General features: G+C 43.1%; 1 protein-coding gene and 1 long non-coding RNA gene across 4 annotated transcripts in view; one reads left to right on the top strand and one right to left on the bottom strand.

Moving 5' to 3' along the window:
• The window catches only part of LOC147022590 (uncharacterized), a 132437-nt gene that overhangs the window by 4402 nt on the left and 115264 nt on the right, over positions 1-12771 (top strand). The window lies entirely within an intron of this gene.
• LOC147022591 (uncharacterized) overlaps positions 8610-12771 on the bottom strand; it is a 79563-nt gene continuing 75401 nt past the window's right edge. For both annotated transcript variants that reach the window (XR_015059802.1, XR_015059803.1), the window contains exon 5: positions 8610-9074. This is a non-coding gene — a long non-coding RNA (uncharacterized LOC147022591). The remainder of the gene's footprint in view (positions 9075-12771) is intronic.

The following is a 12771-nucleotide window of genomic DNA, read 5'->3' as shown; positions in this document are numbered from 1 at the left end:
ATATACAATGTTAATTTACTAGCAATAAGGTATTTAACAACAGGGTAACATGACAGGTGTGCAGGTACATATGCAATGCTAACTTACTAACAATAAGGTATTTAACAACAGGGTAACATGACAGGTGTGCAGGTACATATGCAATGCTAACTTACTAACAATAAGGTATTTAACAACAGGGTAACATGACAGGTGTGCAGGTACATATACAATGTTAATTTACTAACAATGAAGTATTTAACAACAGGGAAACATGACCGGTATGCAGGTACATATACAATGTTAAATTACTAACAATAAGGTATTTAACAACAGGGTAACATGACAGGTGTGCAGGTACATATGCAATGTTAACTTACTAACAATGAAGTATTTAACAACAGGGAAACATGACCGGTATGCAGGTACATATACAATGTTAAATTACTAGCAATAAGGTATTTAACAACAGGGTAACATGACAGGTGTGCAGGTACATATGCAATGCTAACTTACTAACAATAAGGTATTTAACAACAGGGTAACATGACAGGTGTGCAGGTACATATACAATGTTAATTTACTAACAATACGGTATTTAACAACAGGGTAACATGACAGGTGTGCAGGTACATGTACAATGTTAATTTACTAACATTGAGGTATTTAACAACAGGGTAACATGACAGGTGTGCAGGTACATATACAATGTTAACTTACTAACAATGAAGTATTTAACAACAGGGAAACATGACCGGTATGCAGGTACATATACAATGTTAAATTACTAGCAATAAGGTATTTAACAACAGGGTAACATGACAGGTGTGCAGGTACATATGCAATGCTAACTTACTAACAATAAGGTATTTAACAACAGGGTAACATGACAGGTGTGCAGGTACATATACAATGTTAATTTACTAACATTGAGGTATTTAACAACAGGGTAACATGACAGGTGTGCAGGTAGATATACAATGTTAATTTACGAACAATGAAGTATTTAACAACAGGGTAAAATGACAGGTGTGCAGGAAGATATACAATGTTAACTTACTAACAATGAGGTATTTAACAGGGTAACATGACAGGTGTGCAGGTACATATACAATGTTAATTTACTAACAATGAGGTATTTAACAGGGTAACATGACAGGTGTGCAGGTACATATACAATGTTAATTTACTAACAATAAGGTATTTAACAACAGGGTAACATGACAGGTGTGCAGGTACATATACAATGTTAATTTACTAACATTGAGGTATTTAACAACAGGGTAACATGACAGGTGTGCAGGTACATATACAATGTTAATTTACTAACATTGAGGTATTTAACAACAGGGTAACATGACAGGTGTGCAGGAAGATATACAATGTTAACTTACTAACAATGAGGTATTTATCAGGGTAACATGACAGGTGTGCAGGTACATATACAATGTTAATTTACTAACAATGAGGTATTTAACAACAGGGTAACATGACAGGTGTGCAGGTACATATACAATGTTAATTTACTAACAATGAGGTATTTAACAACAGGGTAACATGACAGGTGTGCAGGAAGATATACAATGTTAATTTACTAACAATGAGGTATTTAACAACAGGGTAACATGACAGGTGTGCAGGTACATATACAATCAAGGGTTATCTGAAAGTAAAGACTGAAATATGGATTTTAACTGCTTCAACACATAAACACATAAACACACCATCATAGTGTTCAACATCACCACAATACAGTTCATATCGTGGTGAGGTGTGTGTGTGTGTGTGTGTGTGTGTGTGTGTGTGTGTGTGTGTGTGTGTGTGTGTGTGTGTGTGTGTGTGTGTGTGTGTGTGTGTGTGTGTGTGTGTGCGTGTGTGTGTGTGTTAAGAAGCTTCCTCCAACGTATTCTGACTCCGTCCATGTAAACAGTCACACTTGTTTGTTACACACCTGTTTCCAGTGGAAGTGGAATAGCAGGTTACCTGTATGAAAGTGCCCTTATCAGGTGCCGGAAGACGTTCGTGAAAAGAACAGACTTTGGGGGCTGATTACCTGTAATTACATTTCACATTATATTTGCAACAGGTTTAAGGAATTGAGTCTAAGGCCTCATGATTGGTGAATTGAGTTGTAGTCTCTTCAGGCTGTAACATTGTACTGTCTCCGGTTGTTTCTGTAAAACATTCAATCGATAATTTTAATGATCATCATTTGTTGATTACATGTAATATATCAGTCTAGCTTATGATATCCTAAAACAATTGTGATTGGCATCTTAAAATAAAAGTTGTTTCTTTTTCATTCCTCCACCTATTCTTTCATCACTGCTATTTCCACTACACCAGGTTACATGTTGTACATTTGTAAGGCTGTGCAGTGTGCATGTTGTTGAGGTGTAAGTGTTGCATTGTAGTTCAACTTTCCACTTCCCTTACACTACCTGTCTGATGGATTGAGAAGTCAATTGTGTAAGTAACTACGTAGCAGAGACCCAGGGAATTTGACTTCAAGTCCTCAACTCTCTCTCTCCCCTCCCAAACCTCAAGCCATCAACCTCCCACTTCCAACCCTAAGTCATCAATCCCTTCCTCACTCCAAGCCTTCAAACACCCTCCCCAGTGTAACTCCTTAACCCCACCCCCTCAAAGCCTCAACCTCCCCCTCCCAAATCTGTCCCATCTTTGCTCTCCAACTCCAAGTCTTCATGCATACATACACATCATTAAAATTAATATCTACAGATTTTTTTCTTTCACAATATCATGAGATTCCCAGCAGTCTCTCAGAAGACAAAGACCTTTACAATGACATGGGTTTTATGGTCCACAGTCGAGTCGTATAAGAGAAAATGGTCAGAAATTATAGCAAGGACCCACAGAACCCCTGCAGTGAAACCCCTGCTTGAAGGAATGGCACAAGGTCATCTAGGCGGTGTATAAACAACAGGCCGCTGCCTTGATCATTTATGCCTATCTTCACAAAGCCCATGATGCCTATCATCTGAAAATCCTTTCGCTTTGGTCATTTTACACTGAAGGGAAAACTTATAGGGAGGGCATGGTGATTGTGAACATGACAGCTCTGAAGATGTCTGACTTCGCGAAGCAGGAATCAGCAACATGGCAACCATAAGATTTTTCATCAGGTTGAAATTGTGGGTGGAATCCGGCAAGCTGTCTAACCGAGCTGTTACACACAGACAAACAAGCGTATCTAACACATAAAGCTCAGTTTGTGTTTGTTTGTTGGGTGGTCGCTAGACTACCATTATTCTCAGGTTTTCCGTCTGTCTGTATGCATGTAATGGACAGCTCTGGAGGCCAGAGGGGTCAACCGATTTTGATGAAACTTGACTGGTTCATACCAGGATCTAGTTGTATGCTTTTGAGCACCGTTGCTATGGACGCCACCGTTGCCTCGCAACGGGACTTTGAAATTTTTGAAAAAATCCGAAAAATATATTTTTAATTTTTTTTCGAAAATCAAAAATCGCCTTCCGCGCTTTTATGCGCACTATAATCAACCTCTTTGTCAAAGATTTTCAGCCCGATCCGTCAAAAACTGTATGACTAGTATGCAATTATATAGCGACCACCCATGTCGCCTACCGGCTTGTTTGTTTGTTTGTTTATATACAGTATGCTTCAAAAACTAAAAAAAAAACTACTGAACCAATTCCAACCAAATTTTGTATGATGCCTGAGGGTACCCCAAGTGTGGTTTGTGTCTGGGTGGCATATCTGGAGGAGGGGGTAAGACCCCAATTCTCTCTTTGTAAATGTGTATCGTATGTCGTCACCCCGTAATATCCAGTATTACAAACCATCTTCTTCTTACATAAAGAAAGTTTCATCAACTTGATGATATGCATTACGGTGATGTTGAAATCTGAGTGAGAATAATTCAAAATTTTCAAAATGTTTTATTTCACTCATTTTAGGTGGAGGTTCAAACCAAAGCATCGAACACAGAGATTCACAGCGAAGTGGAAGTGTTTGTTTGTTTGTTTTTCTCACGACTCGTATAATCAGCAAGGATATTTGATGAAGAGGTGATGGTCACCGACTTGCAAGTAGATGGAAGAGGACGTTGGGCAAATGATAGATTTGTGAAGTATATGTTATCTTGATTAAAGCCATCAGCAAAGCGACGGGTACTTTTGCTCGTTATTACCTCCGCCACCGAAGGTGGAAGGAGGTTATGGTTTCACTCCTGTCTGTCTGTTTGTGTGCAGGATATCTCCAAAAGTTGTAGACAGATTCAGACAAAACTTGGTGGACAGGTTGGGAGTGTGACCACGACAAATTGGTTCGATTTTAGTGAAGATCCGGATCCGATAAAAAAATTTTTTTAAGTGATTCGTCACCATTTAGAGATAGGGCCAAAAACGATTATTTTGCACGATATTCCAAAAATATATTTGGCCCGATATGTTCTCGTGGATCAGGCATTACGTGGAAGAGGTATGCGCTCTACCGCATGCCCTTCCAGTTATATCGATGCTTCAGCTACACTCAGAACATACAAACATCTGCCTTCAACAAACTGATGTCGAAATGCACTCTGAATATAACATTCAGTCATTCCATGATATTAACGTATCTTACTCCATAATATAACAGAGGTTCTCATTCCAAGTGAGTTGATATGCAGGACAAGGGTTAGTCAGAGCGAGGACTATAGGATTAGTCCGACAGGAGAGTGCAGAGGAAGTGCCTTTATGCTGTCTCATCTGGGTTTGATTCCCGACCTTCGTAGTTGCATCACAAAGTATCATCCCTTGAATGGAAGTTAAGCTGGGTGTCCTGTCTGTTGGCATTAAGTTTGTGGACGTTTAAGATCCTACGGTGTGTTTCACGAGGAATAGGTGAGTTATCGCCGGCTCCCTGAACAAATTACAAATCCTTTCCACCTTCAATTGTGCATCAGGTTTTGCCAGCCAGTTCAGGAAAGACCTTTTTTTGAATACATTGTCGAGGCTCGTGTAAGAGCTAACACACAGAACCTATAACAAAGGGAGCAGGAGACAAGAGGGGCAGGAGAGGGATGCACAAAACAGGAGGGAACAGAAACACATGAGAAGATCTGTGGAAGGGATAGGGATGGCTCGGGGTACATAAGGTAAACAAGATGGTATTACAGGGACTTTCAGGAAGAAAAGCAGGGAATTTGAAGGGGGTGGGTTTGGGGTGGATTGACGGGGATAGAAAAGATCATGGTTTTGGTTGGGGGACGATAAGAGGTGGTGGTGAACAGCTGTTTTGAAGACCTGGAGGGAAGAGTGAGATTGAAGAGAGTGTGGGAGTTCGTTCCAAAGGCGGGAAAAAAAGGAAAACCTGGACCTAAAGCATTCCCTGGCTGACCTCACAACACGGTGAGAATAATCGAGGCCATTAGAGCAGTAGTCGTAGTAGTAGTGGTTAGTAGTAGTAGTAGTAGTAGTAGTAGTAGTAGTAGTAGTAGTACGCAGAACTACTTGAAGCCTGTAATCAAGTGGCTTTCATCGCTCAACCTTCAGTTATAGGGTGTTCACGCATGTACGGAAGGCAGACAAACATGCATATTTTAGCTCTTCCATGAGCCTAGACCATGTATAAGAAAAGGGGAGAAAGAAAAGAAGAAGAAGAACAACAACAACAATAAGAAAGTCCAATTATGACAGACTGTTTCATTTAAGGGTCATTTTTGTAAAAACCTGACAAACCAAGCTCCATACAGCATACTATTCCTTCACTGTCACCGCAGTTTGGTTCAGTTTGAAATGATTGCAGTTTTTTAAATTATTTTTATTTATTTACACTCAGACATAAATATTTCAATTACAACTCCAACTCCATACGTATTGATCTACCTGCCAACAACATCACCTTCTCATGACGATGCAGCCTTTAAGCACCCCCATTTCTTCTCCCTCCCCTCCCCCCTTTCTAACACCATTCCAACCATATCACAATTGGTTGCTTCTCTGACATTTCTCTAATCCTGCCTTTCATTTCCTTTTGTGCTTCATCTCCCTTTCACTACTCAATTTGAGTAGGTCTGACTACTCCATTTCTAAACAACGAAATCTGCATACTTGGACCATCATCACCTCGTAACCCTCCTGTCCATTCTCCTCCATCCCATAACAACCATTACTATACACACTGCAATATTAGGTCATTATCTCCTGGAATATAGTCACAGCATTTCATGAGAACCAAGCATCCACGTGGAACTCTTCAATTCAATGATGTACTCGTACTTTGCCATCTCGAGTCTGCTGGGCTTTGTTAGCCAAACAAAGTGATTTTCAACACCCTTCTCAATCTGTATTAATATATGTCAGTGTGTGTCTCCTCCATAACTCCAAAACCATGAAACATCACGGCCTGAAACTTTGCATGCATACTAATCGAACTCCAGGGAAGTGCATTTCTGAAAATTGGATGTTTGGGTTAATTTAAACACCTCTTTTGGAAATAATTAACAGCCTTATTTGATTATCCTTTATAAAAGCTCATCCTTGGTCACCTCGCTGTCCCTCACCGGGGTCTGAATTCACCATTTTTTTTTTGGCCTGCTCAACAATGCCTTGACTTGGAACAGGCCACAATGGTTTTTTTTAACGATGAAGGTTTTTTTTTTCTTCACTTTCCTCACTCATATCACCAAATGCCTGTTCATCATACTTACAAATCTTTGGATACATTGCAATGCTTATAAACACCTGGAGACACCAGCAGTCGTGGATTTATTTCATTTCCGCACATGCCATAACCTCGAGAATCTCTTAATCTGAGACAAATTTCAAAATGTAAACTTTTTTGACCTCAGAAGCAGTTCCGACTGCTAAAAAAAAGTGTTTTTGTCCAATTCAGACATTGCTTGATATTCTGGGCATCTCCGGGTGTATGGTGTTCATATGATCGATCGCGAATCACTTGCCAAACCAGCTGTTCCTTATCAACCATTTTGTTGGAATGCTTGCTTGAGTGCTTAAGCCACTTGGCGAGTGCTACTCTGCTTGGTTAAGCCACCGCTTGGTTGGTCGTTTCCAAGCCGTGACCATTCATGGGAAAAGTATTCGCACTGCCAGTGAATATATCAATCGACTTGACTTTAACAAAGTTCAGGCCCAACTCTCCTGCGTTTGGCCCCACGTTGTCGTGCGATTCCTCAGGCGGTGGCTCGCTCGCTGAAAATGTGTAATTTTATTTTGAAATTTCCTCTTTTTGTATGATCGATCTTTTTGTGTGACTCATCACTACAACATAGAAAGATACAGATATTTAAAAAAAATTAACGTTTCGTTTTTAAAAGTTTCTTCATCTGTGCTTACCTGAAGCACTCTTCAACCTTCGATCTCGACAAGCTTCCATGGTGATACTGTGGCGCGGTTCTCCATGGGGACACCTCCGGAATTACGAAGGCAAAATATATTAGATGATTACAATGAGTAAAAGATGTTTTCAATTGTTACAAAGCAATGAATCGCCAAATCATGGTAGGAGAGCCGAGAGGTATGCATGCTCACTCTCAGCTGTCAAGCCTGGGTTTGAATTCCGAACCAGCTATAAACTGTCATACCGGTGTTTAACAGGCGGGGTGATTCACCAATGTGTGTGCCATCTCTCGAACAGACGTTAAACTGGATGTCACATCTGTCGGAATCTCTCCCTCTCCCCCTCGCCCTTCCCACTATCCCATCTGCTCTCTCCTCCCTCCCCCCTCATCTTCCTCTCAACCCTCTCCCTCTCTCTCACCCTCCCCTCTCTCTTTCTCTCTCTCAACCTCCCCCTCCACACTCCCAATCCCTCCCTCCTCTGTTAAGGACAGATGGTTCAGTTTTAATTTTATAACGGCTTCCCATGAGTGTATCATGTACAAATCAGGTTTGGAGTGAGCTGACCAGAAGGGTACAAAGGTCGCTGCATGTGCGAGCAAGCATGCAGGCCTTTGCCAGGTAGAAAGCATGGGTTTTAAATGTTCCTGCCCGATTTTAAATATAAACCGGCAGTTAAAAAGAAAATGTTGCTGTTTGGGCGTGTTTTATCGCCCTTCTCTTCCCCTCACGCTGCCTTCCCTTCCCTGCTCCTCAAGCTGCCTTCACTTCCCATCATACGGCCTTCCTTCCCCCTACCCTTTCCACCCCCCATGGACATCTCTGGGCGGTCTCCGTGTGCTTATTAATGTGTTATTTTAACGGACCCAATTTCGTTCAATCCTGTACTACCCCTCCCCCCCTCAACTACTTCTCCACAAGTCTCACGATCAAACGCAAGTCGAGAACCTTTCCCCCCTCGAGTTCCCCAACCAAACACAAGTCCAGAACCTGATGCTTACCTCCTCCCAACCCCCTTCCCTACTTCCCCCACCTCTATCCCCAACTCTCCTTACTCCCACCCCACCCCTCCCGGAGTGTATCGCGACATTTGGTGAGGAGTCACTCTCCCCACCCCCCATCTTCCTTGCTCTTCCCCCCTTCCTCACCCCCTCCTCACTCTCCCACTCATCCTCTCTTCCTCTCCTCCCTCGTCTCCCCACTGTACCTCCCCTCTCTCTCCCTCCCTCCTCTCTCTGTCCCATCCCTGTTCCCCCCCTCCCCCGCTGTAATACACTTGTCAGCAAAGTTATGGGTTATATTTGCTAGTCGTCAATATAGACCACTATAATGTTCCCCATTCAGGACACATGAGTAGTTGTTGGTGTGTTTTACATGTTTTTAATCCTCAAGCATTTATGTGTGTTACTCTGACACCCCCTTCCTCCACTCACCAAACAGCAAATCTATCTATGAGGCTGGTTCACATTTTCACCTGAAATTTTGTTTCTAAAAGGCAGAATTGATGTCTGCTGATAAATCATTATTTGAGGGAATCTGTACATGTAGTGTTGGTTACAGATACCAATAATCACAGGATGCCTGCTTTCAATGGAAGGGCTAAAAATCCCGATGGCAGCAAACGAGAAAACGAAGAGTGTGGAATGGTGAATACTTATTACATTTCTGGTCAAGAAAAAACACAAAACATCAAACCTGTTGAAATTCGCTGAAGATTGGCTGCACAGTAACGGTGATGATTGCCTGTCAAGGGGACTGTATTTAAGAGCACTATGGGGGTTGAGGGGGGGGGGGGTGCAAGAAATGTTTTCATGAGCAAAGCAAACAATAATAATGTTCTAACTGCATGGGTTATGTGAACGTTCTTAAGGTTTACACATTGTATGGTGGCATATTAATGGAGAAAGTGTCTGTCCAAAGCTGAAAAATACCTTGAAGAGTCATGAAAGTATCGTTTTTGTCTTCCAGTGTACTGTCCATACAAACCTCAGTTATGACTACAGTACAATTGAAGTGCAGGTGAAATTTTAAGCAACCTCACATGATGCTATCACCACCGTTATAAGCCAATTAACTATCACCAGGCTCCTGTTATAAGCAAGGGAAAATATATATATATATATATATATATATATATATATATATATATATATATATATATATATATATATATATATATATATATATATATATATACATATATATACATCTTCTTCTTTCGGCTGTTCCCGTGAGGAGTCGCCACAGCGGATCATCCATATGATCCGCATTGTGATTTGGCACGTTTTACACCGGATGCCCTTTCTGACGCAACCCTGGTCGCCTCTTACGACACAGGGATCTGGTACACCTATTTTAACCAGGGTATACACCGGCCCAGTACACTGGTACTCATTTCGCCGACCTCGGAAGGATGACAGGCTGAGTCAACCCCCTGGTGTTATATGACTTGGTATATACATATATACACATACATACATATATACATGTATATATATATATATATATATATATATATATATATATATATATATATATATATATATATATATATATATATATATATTCAGTGGCCCAACGGGGCTTGAAATCAGGACATTTTTGGTCCCAAGCCGCTGCCCTTACCACTGCGCCAAGACCAGGCTTTATATATATATATATATATATATATATATATATATATATATATATATATATATATATATATATATATATATATATATATATATATATATATATATATATATATATATATATATATATATATATATATATATATATATATATATATATATATATATATATATATATATATATATATATATATATATATATATATATATATATATATATATATATATATATATATATATTGTTACGAATTCTGGCCCGCCTGGCGTGCGAGTGATTGCGTAACTCCAATCGCAACCGTGTCGCCCACCGGACGGACAATTCAGTCGTGACCCTCCTGGAACTACCGCCAGGAGCCAGTCACGGGTGGGGGTTTAACCTCACCACGATCGTGCCAATTGCCCACCCACGCAGGATAGGGTTTCTCGCCAAATTCGACCGACCTAAGTACCTGCGCGAGCAGTCGACCGGGCGATTGTACCTCGCCGCAGGTCGGCCTTGGACACGAACTGCTTAAGCGGTCCGTTCCGTGCTACAGTGATAACCGAGCGGTGTTATCACCGACCTCGACGGATGTGATTCTGTTTACCGGGTGTTCAAAACCCACTACTCTTTCCACGAGACAAGATGGCACTTTCACAAGGGAAATGGACGCAAAGAACGGGATACGTTTCACACAAGGACATTTATTCATACAGCACACGTTTTCATAAGCAAGGCAGTCATGCAATATACAAGCAAGAAATAGAAAACAAAAGCAATACGACCGACTATAAGCAAGGATCAATTTACATGCACAGTTACACAGTTTCTACTTGGCAGGACACGGCGCCACAGCATGCATACAAAAACAAAGAAAAACCCTCCCCATAGGCAGGGAGGTAGACGGGGTTCGTAAACCTTTATGGCACGGGACCTGGAGAACCGAACGGGTCCCGTGAGAACGAAGGGTCTTACCCACGCCCTCGTGGCGCGATGGTGGGCAGGTCGTGACATCGACTCCACACGGCCTTGCGTAGCCGCGCCTGACCTCGGGCCCCTGGCGTGGTCAGCGAGCTCTCTCCGGCATTGCTGCTGGTGCTTCCACGACCCACGACCAAACAAGCAAAAGACTGAAGGGCTGAAGGGGCTTCAGGACCAGAAAGAGAGAAGCCCAAAATAAAGAGTCCAAACAAAGAGGTCCAAACGAAGGGAGGGAGAAGAGAAGCCCAAGGGGTGACCAGCGTCACGAGACCAAGAACGTACGAGCCAGCATGAACCGAGAAGAGACCCAGAACGAATGAGCCTCGCGTCTGTTCGCCTTTTGTAAAGCGGGGCTCCGCCCTTTGCCCCGCCCCGTTTCTGGTTCCACCTCCCTTCTGGAAGCTTTCCAAAAAGGGGCGTGCCTTCTCGCTCCCCCGTCCCCGTGCCATGCAGCGGACGAGGAAAGTCAGTTTTGGCTCGGGGCCAGGGAATTATTCCCCCAAAATCAGACCCCTCCTTTACATGACCTTTGACCTCCGCTCGGATCGTACCTCCCAAAACACCAAGCGCGGGGAAGAACAGGCGGGAGAATCAGGCGGGAAAAAAACTCCACAGGCTTCACGAGTGCTTTTTGTTCTGCCATTCGGAAGCGGTTGTTGAGAGCGACGTTGGTGGTGGTGGTTGTGGGGATGGTGTGAGCGTGGTTGGCATTGTGGCGTAGTTGGTGGTGGCGGTTGTTTGTGTGGAGGTTTGTTGCAACGGTGGCTCAAAATAACGATAGAAAAGAAAAACGGCTATCTCAAAGCGTCGCAGTCCGATGAATCACACGAAATCCCTTTAAACAACGGTGGGGAACTATCTGCACATAAACTTAGCGTCATAACTGATCTAAGGAACCTTTATGGTGTATTGCGAATTTCCACAGCTGTAACACTACCCCCTCCCTTTTTTACAGACTCGTCCCGAGTCGTCGAATTTTCGTGTGTCATCATGTGTAGTTCTCCCCTAATACGTTTTACCTTCGGATCCCTGAGTGTGACATTCAGTGTATTCGTGTCCCCAAAATAAATAACCTACGGGCTGAGTAACTAACTAAACAAACCCACTCATACAGACAACTTAAATAAATTGCCGGCCCTAAGACTCACACGGGGGCGCAAAACACATTTACAAGTACATCTTAACCTTACAAATTTACACGAAACCATGGCCCAGGGAGAAGAGATGACCATCATCTCAAGGAGATGGGGATGGGCCTGGCATCTGCCTGGGGGATGGCCAGACGGAGGCCCCTGGAGTACCGGCGGAAAGTGGACGCAGCGACGCGCTGTTCTGGCACATGCTCCCATGCCTGACCTGACCTGACATGGCCCAGGATCTATGGACTCTGCGGGAAAAACAAGAGTTAGCAGGGAGCCAGGCTGCTTAAGCGCTGTCCAAGGCCTCCCCCTTCTTAAAATGAATGCAGTGAACAAACAAACGGTGCACGGGCCGCCAGTGCAGTCCCGCATTGCAGCTGCCATCAGAGCAGTCCCTGCAAACTTGCGCGAGGACCCTGGCGCACATGGCAATGAACAAGGGGGGGGGGGGAATGCAAAACAGAACGGGGCAAAATGAACGTGGGCAGCATGCATGGATGGCAAAGGTGGGCAGGCAAGGCATGGCGTGACAAGGCCGCTGCAGCAAACACAGCCGGCAGATGAAATGGAGTGGCCGGCACAGGCCTTGAAGCAAAACAGCCAGTCGATGAAGTGGCCGGCACAGGCCTTGCAGTAAATCAGCCAGCAGATGAAGTTGGCCGGCCCCTTGCCTTGAAATGGAGGTTGGTGGAGGGAGTGCGGTGGTACTGGCCACTCGGAAGGCGGGCTCGGAC

Source organism: Eptatretus burgeri, chromosome 7 (genome assembly GCF_056783735.1).
Source record: "Eptatretus burgeri isolate ZD-2024b chromosome 7, Ebu_testis_v1, whole genome shotgun sequence".
In the NCBI taxonomy this organism is placed as follows: Eukaryota; Metazoa; Chordata; class Myxini; order Myxiniformes; family Myxinidae; genus Eptatretus; species Eptatretus burgeri.
The sequence above is the reverse complement of the archived record's forward strand: the minus strand, read 5'-3'. Positions and strand labels throughout refer to the sequence as shown.